This window comes from Lampetra fluviatilis, chromosome 52 (assembly GCF_964198595.1).
Source record: "Lampetra fluviatilis chromosome 52, kcLamFluv1.1, whole genome shotgun sequence".
Classification (NCBI taxonomy): Eukaryota; Metazoa; Chordata; class Hyperoartia; order Petromyzontiformes; family Petromyzontidae; genus Lampetra; species Lampetra fluviatilis.
This window is the reverse complement of record NC_136326.1, coordinates 6,223,336-6,235,566: the sequence shown is the minus strand read 5'-3', so window position 1 is coordinate 6,235,566 and position 12,231 is coordinate 6,223,336.

Below are 12,231 nucleotides of genomic sequence, written 5' to 3'. Positions count from 1 at the left end.
CCCAGGGACCACTCGCGGCCCCTGGGGGGACCTTGAGTGCGGGCCCTGACTAGCGCGTGGGCCTCCGACAACACCGACAATTGGTGAAAACACCCATTTGTTGGTATTGAGTGAGTGGGTGGGTGAGTGGGTGAGTGAGTGAGTGAGTGGGTGGGTGGGTGGGTGAGTGAGTGGGTGAGTGAGTGAATGAGTGGGTGGGTGAGTGGATGAGTGGTTGAGTGAGTGGGTGGGTGAGTGAGTGAGTGGGTGAGTGAGTGAATGAGTGGGTGGGTGAGTGGGTGAGTGGGTGAGTGAGTGAGTGAGTGGGTGAGTGAATTAGTGAGTGGGGGAGTGAGTGAGTGAGTGAGTGGGTGGGTGAGTGGTTGAGTGAGTGAGTGGGTGAGTGAGTGGGTGTGTGAGTGAGTAGGTGAGTGAGTGGGTGAGTGAGTGAGTGAGTGTGGGTGAGTGAGTGGGTGAGTGAGTGAGTGAGTGGGTGGGTGGGTGAGTGGGTGAGTGAGTGAGTGTGTGAGTGAGTGGGTGAGTGAGTGGGTGAGTGAGTGAGTGGGTGGGTGGGTAAGTGGGTGGGTGGGTGGGTGAGTGAGTGGGTGAGTGAGTGAGTGGGTGAGTTAGTGAGTGAGTGGGTGGGTGGGTGAGTGAGTGGGTGAGTGAGTGGGTGAGTGAGTGGGTGAGTGGGGGGTCCTTGAGTGCGGGCCCTGACGGGCGCGTGGACCTCCGACAACACCAACAATTGGTGAAAACACCCACCCAGCCCTCAACAGAGTGGTGATGTCTTTTCCGAGAAAGTGCTACTCCCCCCCTCCCCCTCCCCATGTGAAAATGAGTGAAGACCGCTGACATGGAGACTTCAGCGGAGACGGCTCAGCCAATAGAATGCCGCCTTCCTTCTCCTGCCCCCCCCCTCTCTACCTGTTCCACCTGAAGACGGAAGCTTGTGTTGCCTCCGAAACGTCGTGATTTTTATTTTATTTTTATTTTACTTTCATTCATTTTAAAAAAATTTTACCTACGTGACTTTACCGAAAAAAATCAAGGAATATCAATCCCTGCTCGTTTCTCTTAAGCCGAAGCGGTGTGCTTTCGCTAAGTTATCCCCACCTGAAGAAGGATGCTTGTGTTGCGCCCGAAACGTCGTGATTTAATGTATTTAATTTTTTTTATCTACGTGACTTTACCGAAAAAACCCAAGGAGTATGAATCCTTGCAGTCACGAAAACTTCAAATCTAGAAAGGAATTCAGGTGTCTATGCCATGTGGACTTACTTGGAGGCTATATTTATTTATGCATTGTCATTTGCGTTTCCTTCTCTCTGTTTGTGCCGCTGTTGTTGTTGTTGCATTGTTTTGTTGTTGTTGTTGCATTGTTTGTTGTTGTTGTGAGTTGTTGTTGCTGCATTGTTTTGTTGCTGTTACTCGCTGACCCGCCACCCTATTGGACATCTGCGAAAAGAGCTTCACAGATTTTCGGATTCTGCCTCCAGTTTAAATAAAGATTATGATTGTGACGGTGGTTGGGGTGGGGGTGGTGGGGATGAGATGTGTCGGTCACTACTTAAATCTACACCCGGGGTACTTTCCGCAAAAGTTGGCTTACGCGACGCTGGCTTATTTATTTAAACATATCAACAGTGCGCGCTTGACATATTGTGTTTTGACAATAGGCAAGTTATTAAGCTGTTAAATAATTTTCTGGCTCCGTTCAGAATTAGTGGATGTCTGGGCTAGCGGAGTGCAGCTTTGGGGAGCCTATTGTTAGTGTATTTTTGTACCCAGGTGAACGTACGGGTGGGTGGGTGAATGCGTGGGTGGATGTGTGTGTGTCTGTGTGGGTGTACCTGTGCGTGTGAATGTGTCTGTGTGTGTGCGGACTTGTAGCATAGCGGTTAGCGCGCTGCGCTACGAACCTGGCCACCCGGGTTTGATTCCCGCTCACGGACAACACCGGTGACGATTATCTGAACCGGTCCTGGGCCTCCCCAAGGTCGACTCAGCCTCAAATGTGTACCTGGTGCGATATGTAAACATCGCCACTAGGGAGACAAAGGCGGCCGGGCGTGGTGTTGGCCACCCACCCCCTAGTGTGCTGTGCTGGCCTTTATAGGTGCTCGCTAACAGCACTTGCCCCTGCAGTCTGTTAAGGCTATACGGGGGATCTTTGTCTTGTGTGTGTGCGGACCGATAGCGTAGCGGTAAGCGCACTGCGCTACGAACCCGGTGACCAACACCAGTGACGATTATCTGAAACGGGTCTGGGCCTCCCCTAGGTCGACTCAGTCGTAAATGAGTACCTGGTGCGATGTGTAAACTTCGCCACAAGGGAGACAAAGGCGGCCGGGCGTGGTGCTGGCAAACCTCTGCCTCGTGTGCTGTGCCGGCCTTAATAATGGGTGCTCGCTAACACCACTTGTCCCACCAGTTTGTTAAGGCTTTATAGGGGATCTTTGTCATTGTGACAGTGTGTGTTCACACGTGAGCTAAATGTGTGTGTGTTTATTTCTGTGTATGGTGGGTGTGTCTTTTGTAGATATGTGTGTGTGTATTTGGGGAGCGTCAGCGTAGTGGTTTAGCGCACTGAGCTATTAAACAGCGGAGGCTCGAGTTCGATCCCACTCACAGCCAACATCAACATCGTTGACTCATATCTGAACCGGTGCTGGGCCTCCCCGAGGTCGACTCAGCCTTAAGCGAGCACTTGGTGCGGTGTGTAAAGATGAGCACAGGCGAGACAAAGCTGGTCAGGCGAGTTGCTACACGGGGGAATCTTTGTCTGTTGTGTCTGCGGGAATGTGTGTCCGACAACTATCAAGGCTTAAATTTCGATTTAAAGCGTTCGTGACTGCAGGGCATAATATGACTTTGAAACCCCCCGCCCAACCTCCTACGCATTTCACAAGTAGTACTAATCACATACCTGCATTTCCCATAAATATGCTAAATTCCTCTTGATATGCAAATTATTTTGTCAAGGCGCCCTTCCCCCCTTTCCAACCCAGCTTAAATATACGCTCCAGGCGTGGTGGTGTTTCATTCAGACGCTGTCTCCCCGACATACCTGGTCTTCACCTGAGGACGGCTGCTTGCGTTGTGGCCGAAACGTCGTGAGAATTATTTTATTATGTTTTATTTTTATTATTTTATTACTTCCCTTCTACGTGACTTTACCGAAAGAACCAAGATATATCAAGGCTTAGTTTGCGAGGAATCACGACAGCTACGGGGCATCGCTTCGGATGATTTGGTCGCAGCCGCTGATAGTGGCCACGTGGACTTGAAATGTCTGTCTGCAGAGACCTCGGACGGAGAAGATGAACGCGCACCCGCCCACCCACCCACCTCCCCACCCACCCACCCACCTCCCTCCCACTCAACGTGAGCGACACTTTGACAGCACGCGAACTTGTCTTTGAACTTGACTTTTGGAACAAAGATTCCAGCGGCTCAAGACGAGAGAGCACCGAAATAATTTCGCAGGTGGCCCACTGTCGTAATGCCATTCCTTCCCCTTTTTTCTTTTTTAAACAACGAGAGAGAGAGAAAGAAAAAAAACTATCCAGGGGCTGTTTTTAGAACGCCCGAAAAAAAAATGGAAATATATTTTTATATTTTTCTTTATCCATCCAATCAGCACGCCCAGTGGCCCTTTCCCCCTGGAGGTGACGAGCACTCACGTGTGTCCACAAGGAGACAGAGAGAGAGAGAAAGAGAGATGGATAAAAGAAGATAAATCCTAGGTGGGGCAGCGAGGCGGAAGTCGTAAGTATTAAATCCACCCTGTGTGGAGATGACGGTGGTGACGGTGGTGGCTGTGGGCAAGCATGAGTGAATCTGCGACTTGGATGATTCTGTGACTTGCCCGGGCATGCCTGCTGCTCACAGCTCTAACCTAACCGTCTTCACCATCATTATCGTCGTCGTCTTCATAATCATCAGCGGCAGCAGGAGCAACATTGTCGGTAGCCGCAAAGGCAGTAGCGATGAAATTGATTTTCGTAAAGCAATGATTGCAATCATTGCAGGTGTTGGCGTAGTGTTGTTGGAACGTTTTGACCTGGCCCTTCTAGACACGTGTGAAAACAATAGTGTACATCTCATCGGATTCCTCCAGTGTGAATAAATATTCTGATTATAGCTGCAGGGTTTCACAAACTCCAGTGCTCGCGGGCCCACACCGCCACCACACTCCGTCTTTCCACCAACGCACTCCTCCCCATTCAAATATACATCAACTCGTCCCACACTTCACGCACCCGATGATAGTTGAACCCGTCCCACGGGAGACAAAGATTGGGTGCTACTCGCTAACGGCACTTGCCCCACCGGTCTGCAAAGGCTATACGGGGCGTCTTTGTTTTTATATAACCGCAAAAATTACGCGCCGTTTGCTTTGTAGTGGACAGTTAAAGACCCCGTGACGTCGTCCGCAGGAGGAGGACATGATTTGCCTGCGCGACGCTACAAATGTCCCAACTTGTTTTAAACGTTACCCATCAATTACTCATTTGGGAATATACAAAAAAAATCTATCCCCTCTCCACTTTCTCTCTCTCCCTCTGACTTCTGCAAGAATTTGGCAGATCCCTCGGTTTCAATTTGGCAGATCCCTCGGTTTCAATTTGGCAGATCCCTCGGTTTCAAGAGATCCATCTTGAAACTGAGTTGTGGGATTCGGTGAGTCTATCCTGGGGAAACCCGCGGCGTCGTCATTGTTACAATGGGTATTTGTGTTATCGCGTGCACGGTATTGCAAGGAGCCATGGTTCGTGCTTACATTGGCACACACAATTCTGTCGATTTTGAGCAATGCGCTACAATAACGAGACTTCATTTCTGAATAAACATTCGAGCTCTTGCTATTTTATACAAATGTCTAATAGAGCGCGGTTATTTTGTCATTTATGCGCTCTTGAATACGTACATATTTCAACGTAGGTTTCGCAATAATTCTACAATGCGATTGTAATGGCAATAAAAACCCAGTCAAACGTTGGATGTTGTAAGAACGTTTTCCCAACGTTCGTCCAACGGTTCCAACCACACGCAAATACGTTTTGGCCAAACGTTAGCGCGTGTCCAGGAGAGACCTCCACCTAGGAGATGGAGCAATGCGACGAGTCTGCGTTGAGCTACTTGATGAGTTGTCACATCGCAGGATCGGCTTGGATTAATCATTGCTGATGCTGCTGATGATGATGATGAGCGAAGATGAAAATGAATCATTGCCAGACCTCTGTTTTTATTTTTTTTCCGGATTTCTCTTATTTTTCTTCTCCTGCCGATTAGCATGGTTGGCTACGTACCACTTGATACGTGCATACAATCCACTGCTGGATGACAACTTCCTCCGTGACAAGTCGCTCATGTGGGCTGTTCGATCATACCTCACCATACTGGCCAGTATCGGTTTGGAGAAGATGGTGCGAAGGAGGGGCAAGGCCGGTTTGAGGTGCCAGTCGCCGCCGCTGACGTTAGCCGTGACCCGCTGTCAAACTCAGGCCCGCTGGAGGGTTGGCCACGCGCCGCGCTAACCATTGCACCACCGCTCCACCATCAGCGAACGCGCATTGCCCGTGACGCATCTGCGCTTGCCAGTAGACAAAGTGTAAATAGTGAAAATGGAAAGGCCAGGGGAGATATGAGATAAGGGCCTATGCTGTATCGCTTTTACCGGAATGTATACGGTAATTGAGTCAATAATAGATGCTCTTGATGGATAGGTTCATAGACATGAGCAGAGAGGATAAGGAAGCGGTTTAAACTTACGAACGGGTACTTAGACGGGCATGTAAATTGCGAAGGTGTGCTTGCATTTTGAATGCCACTGATTCACTCACGCTAAACTTGTGGTGTACGCGCGCACAGAGGCGCAGCTCCGCAATCATTTCCTTACGTCACTGCTGGCGAAATGGCCTCCGCTATTGTGAGCGGTCTTTGGCCTACTCTTCCACGCTGGGCGCAGACGTCTTGGAAGTGGTGGGAATAGCCAGATTTTATCCCCACCACCTTCTGCCATGAAGCCGTTAATACCGAACAGAGGCTGTCGTGGAGATTTAGGTGGGAATTGCGCACTTGTTTCAATTCACTGCTCCGAGAGTGTTTCAATTCACCGCTCCGGGAGTGTTTCAATTCACTGCTCCAGGAGTGTTTCAATTCACCGCTCCGGGAGTGTTTCAATTTACTGCTCCAGGAGTGTTTCAATTTACCGCTCCGAGAGTGTTTCAATTTACCGCTCCGGGAGTGTTTCAATTCACCACTCCGGGAGTGTTTTAATTTACCGCTCCAGGAGTGTTTCAATTCACCGCTCCGGGAGTGTTTCAATTTACCGCTCCGGGAGTGTTTCAATTCACCGCTCTAGGAGTGTTTCAATTCACCACTCCAGGGGTGTTTCAATTCACCGCTCCGGGAGTGTTTCAATTCACCGCTCCGGGAGTGTTTCAATTCACCGCTCCAGGAGTGTTTCAATTTACTGCTCCGGGAGTGTTTCAATTCACCGCTCCAGGAGTGTTTCAATTTACCGCTCTGGGAGTGTTTCAATTCACCGCTCCAGGAGTGTTTCAATTCACCGCTCCGGGAGTGTTTCAATTCACTGCTCCGGGAGTGTTTCAATTTACCGCTCCGGGAGTGTTTCAATTCACCGCTCCAGGAGTGTTTCAATTCACCGCTCCGGGAGTGTTTCAATTTACCGCTCCGGGAGTGTTTCAGTTCACCGCTCCGGGAGTGTTCCAATTCACCGCTCCGGTTGTGTTTCAATTTACCGCTCCGGTTGTGTTTCAATTCACCGCTCCAGTTGTGTTTCAATTCACCGCTCCGGTTGTGTTTCAATTCACCGCTCCAGTTGTGTTTCAATTTACCTCTTCGAGAGTGTTTCAATTTACCGCTCCGGGAGTGTTTCAATTCACCGCTCCGGGAGATGGAGTCCAGTGCGCCGCTAACCATTGCACAGCTGCAGCTTTCCTTAATTAAATACACGTGGGTGTGTATATTTAAAAAAAGAAAAATCCCGTTAGGGTTTATTGCAAAATAATTGTCACTTGTAGAACGGTACCATTTAAAAGTATAACACCGATTTAAACAAACATTTGTACGGATTACTTTTTTTTTAAGTTCCATGGCTATGCTTTGATTCATTATTTTTTTTGGTGGTGGTGGTGTGGTTGCAGGGTGTGAGGCAGAGGAAGAGAGCCCTTTAAACATTTCTCATTGTTTTGGACATTTAAACAGAGAGAGAGAGAGAAAAAAACGCGTCCCTCATTCTTATTGGCTTTAAAGTGTTGGGTTTCAGCGTCAGTAATTCTTGTCAGAAGCCAAAAAAAACTACTAACTCGAGAAGAGAAAAAAAAATCCCGAGTTACGCTATTTGCACACCGAGCGCGCACGCACGCACATCGGGAGAGAACGAAAGAGACCCACCCACTCTCCTCCACCCACACACACACACCCTCCCTGCCGAACCCGTCCACCCGTCCACCGCAAAGCACACTCACTCACTCACTCATCCCCCCCCCTCACGCACACGCACACAGAGGCACGGTTACTTTGGAACGACGGCAGCCAACTGGCCACGAAGCAGGCAAGCCCAGCCAGCCAACTTGCACGGTTCATATTCTTAGGTTTTTTCGGTAAAGTCACGTAGGTAAAAAATTTAAATTAATGAAAGTAAAATAAAAATGAAATAAAAATCACGACGTTTCGGAGGCAACACAAGCTTCCGTCTTCAGGTGGAACGGTCACAGCACGATAGCTGTATCAAGTGACGGAAGCTTGTGTTGGCTCCGAAACGTCGTGATTTTTATTTTATTTTTATTTTACTTTTATTAATTTTAATTTTTTACCTACGTGACTTTACCGAAAAAAATGAATCCTTGCAGTCACGAAATCTTCAAATCTAGAATTGCACGGTTCATTTTCAGCCTGGATGGGTTGTTTTATGTGTGGGGTGGCAGTTGCAGTGACAGCGGTGGTGGTGGAGGTGATGGTGGGGGGAGTTTGGGGTTGTGGTGGCGGCGCTGCTGGTGGTGGTGGTGACATCATTGGTGTGCGGAGAGCCGGTCTGACGGCATGCTCCGAGCACACAGGCTCTGGGTGGGGAGGGGTGGGGAGGGGTGGGGGCGACGGGAGGGATCCAGATGATGGGTGGGTCACTCCTCAAGCTTCTCGTGACCGCACTCCCTCCCCTGGGCTCTTTCTCACCGATCCGCGATATTTTTACATTTTCGGTGACGCCAATTGCGGTTTTAATTCTGGCATTTTTATATTTATTTTTTTTGCTTTAAGCCAGAGGCCTTGCACAAGTCACCGAAATGATGACAAGCTGTGGGATCCTTTTCAAATAGATTTTTTATTTAATTAATTCCTGGGGGTGTTTTTTTCCTGCCGTGCTTATGAAAGTGGAAGGTCCACCGCATTTTGATTTCTGTCGACGTTTCGCAATACGTGGCGAATGTTGCTCCGCCACCGAGACTCATCCAAACGCACGCACGCACACACGCACTCACTCATTCACGCACGCACGCACGCACACACACACTCATTCACTCACTCACACACTCACGCACTCACTCACACACTCACTCACCACACACACACTCGCACACGCACGCACTCACACACGCACTCACTCGCACACTCACTCACGCACGTACACACACACTCACACACACCCTCACACACACACCCACTCACACACTCACTCACACACACACACTCACTTACACACTCACGCACTCACTCGCAAACTCACACACGCACTCACTCGCACACTCACACACACACTCACACACACTCACACACGCACTCACTCATTCACTCACACACTCACTCACTCACACACTCACTCACACACTCACACACTTACTCACTCACGCATCCACTCACACACGCACTCACTCACGCACACACACACTCAGTTACTCACACATTCACTCACACACTCACTCACGCACACACTGACGCACACACTCAGTTACTCACACACGCACTCACACACTCACTCACTCCCGCACAAAGACAAATATCCCTAACAGGCTGTAGGAGCAAGTGCTGTTAGCACGCACCTATGAAGGCCAGAACGGCACACGAGGAGATAGGTGGCAAACACCACTCCCGACCGCCTTTGTCTCCCCAGTGACGATGTGTTCACACCGCGCCAGCTACTCATTTGAGGTTGAGTAGACCTAGGGGAGGCCCAGGGCGGGTTCGGATAATCGTCACCTGGTGTTGGCCGTGAGCGGGAATTGAACCCGGGTCGCCGGCGCGGTAACCGCTGCACAACCGCTCCCCACGCGCGCACACAGAATGATGTTCATCACAGGTGCTCATAGTCACAGACACCAAGCCTAACGGGCCCCACAAGGCACCACGCACAGTGATCTCCTTCACAGCAGCTACAGCAGTCACACAGCGCCCCTTACCAGTTCGATGGCGGTCGGTGAGGGAGGTGACAGAATTGATGGAGGGACAGGGGCAGGGAATGGAGCTGATTCTAGATTTGAAGCTTTCGTGACTGCAAGGATTCATATTCTTAGGTTTTTTTCGGTAAAGTCACGTAGGTAAAAACTATTTAAAATAATAAAAGTAAAATAAAAAATAAAATAAAAATCACGACGTTTCGGAGGCAACACAAGCTTCCGTCTTCAGGTGGAACCGTCACAGCACGATAGCTGTATCAAGTGAGAGAAATTCCAATTTACAAATACTGTTTTCTTGGTATTTCTCTCACTTGATACAGCTATCGTGCTGTGACGGTTCCACCTGAAGACGGAAGCTTGTGTTGCCTCCGAAACGTCGTGATTTTTATTTTATTTTTTATTTTACTTTTATTAATTTTATTTTTTTTACCTACGTGACTTTACCGAAAAAACCTAAGAATGGAGCTGATGTTTGCTGGGCTAGGTAAGGCAGCAATAAGGTGGAACGTGATGGTGAGTGAGGGTGTCTGACGGGTGCAGCGTGCATGAAATACAGTGATGGGCTATGGGGCACGTTTGGGAAGTGGTGGCATGGGCATGGGTGATGGTACGTGAAGGGTGGTACGGGCAGAGAGGTCTGGTGGCTGGATAGATGAGCTGATGGAGGAGCAGAGAGTCGGGCTGGGCAGCGATGTGTTTAATTGTATTAGTCACCCATGGTATCCCACTGGGATTTTTGCACACAGCGATGGTGTACGGTGATTTTTTTTCTGCAATGTTTTGCTGTCTTTTCTTGGATTTCTGTTTGCACTTAGTCACATATTCATCTTCTTGGTTCTTTCGGTAAAGTCACGTAGAATGGAAATAATAAAATAATAAAAATAAAACATAATAAAATAATTCTCACGACGTTTCGGCCACAACGCAAGCAGCCGTCCTCAGGTGAAGAACAGGTCTGTCAGATGTTTTTTTATTCATGTTTTTGTTTTTTGTTTGTTGCGGTTGCACCCGATTCAAGAGCCGAATGGCTCACAGGGCTATACCTAATAAATGAACTTGAATTTGAAGATGCTTGTGAGAAGTTTTTTTTATTATTATCGCGTAACCAGTTGAAAGGGACATTCCTGACATTGACTAAAATGACCATCACAGCAAACACCAGTTGGTATAATTTAATCCGTGACTGCAGATATAAATACATCATGCTGCTGTTCGTCCATGAGGCCATTGGATGTCCAGGCCAATATTATCCAGCGGCATTTTGTTGAAGCAGGCGAAACGTGGAACCGGTTTTTTGTCAAAATTTTGACTTAAAACTTTCGTGACTGCAGGAATTCATATTCTTGGTTCTTTCGGTAAAGTCACAAAGATAGAAAGTAAAAGTTGTACAATTAAAAATTGTAAACGAAACGTCGAGGGTTTTTTGCTTGTAATATTTTCAATTAAATAAAAAAAAAATTCTACATTTTATTGTACTACTTTTATTTTATGTTTTATTTGCTATCTACGTGACTTCACCGAAATAACCAAGAATACGGTTTATGGTTCTCTGGGTCTCATCATCAGCAGAGTGAGGGCTTTGTTAAACAGACGCTACCCCGATTTACCAGACGTTTGTAGAAACACTCCAAATAAACTGTCATCTCACGAGACGTTCGACTTTGCGGATGGCAATAAAGTCACGAGATTTCATTTCAACATATGGATTTACTTTATTATTTTAATAAATACCAAAAATAAAGGTCACGTGTTTTGTTTTTTAAAGAGCCGTATCATCATTTGTCTCGCTCTCCACACGCTGATCCAGATGTGTTGTGAGCCCCATTCCATTCTCTAAAAGGTAAATAAAAATGTAAGTAAGGTTTAGTAAAAAATAAATATGCAAAGGAAAAAAAATTAAGGCTCAATTAATTGGGGGGGGGGGGTCACAATACATCTGGATCAGCGAGCATGGCTTTTCTTCCACTCAACTCTGTCCAGAATGCTTTACTCAACAACTTTGCATCGCGTTTTTCCCAGTTGCATCCAACTGTTCAAATTGCTCGTCGTGTAGATTAAATCCCCCCGCCCGCCCCCGCTTCTTATTTTACCCAATCGAAGGTGCTAATCGCCACACCTACGATTAGCATGGTTGACTCCGTACGGTGCGAAAGAAAGTCAACAAGCATACGTGCTATAATGCTCCCGGTTCGAACAACAATTACGTTCCGTCTCTTGCGTTCTCATTACACGTCCAAAAAAACCCATCTAACTTTCCCTTATTTTCAGTTTTATTGTTTTGCAAACCTGCTACCCACGACACGTTTTTGCCTCTCATCCTGTCCTCGATCTCCGTCCTTATCTCGTCCTGACCTCATCCAATCGACGTCCATTCCTTGCGTCTCCAAGCAGCCGTGTGATTCCAAAGAGCATCACGTGATCGGCGCGGAGCATCACGTGATCAGCGCGGTGCATTCGCGACGGCCTGGACAAGCGATAAAGAACTTTACGACATTAACTTCACCATTAAACCGAATTATTGTTTTGTTTTTCTTCAAAACTTTTAAAGAAACTCAATGAAATGGTAGGGAGGCAGTTTATTCTTGAAATAACATTGTAATCTAATCTCAAGCAATCCGTGAAAGTTATGTCTTCATAGAACAACTCGCGTTCAAGATGAAAATCTACAAGAATCAATCCGTGCCGTTAGCTGTACGATCTTATAATACGGCTTAGACACAAGCACCCAAGCCCACGTCCTAAGCTTAGAGCACTGGCTGATGATTGCGTTAAGAGTCGGGGCATTTAAACACGTGGATGGAGTTTGAAACAAAAAAATATATAATAACCC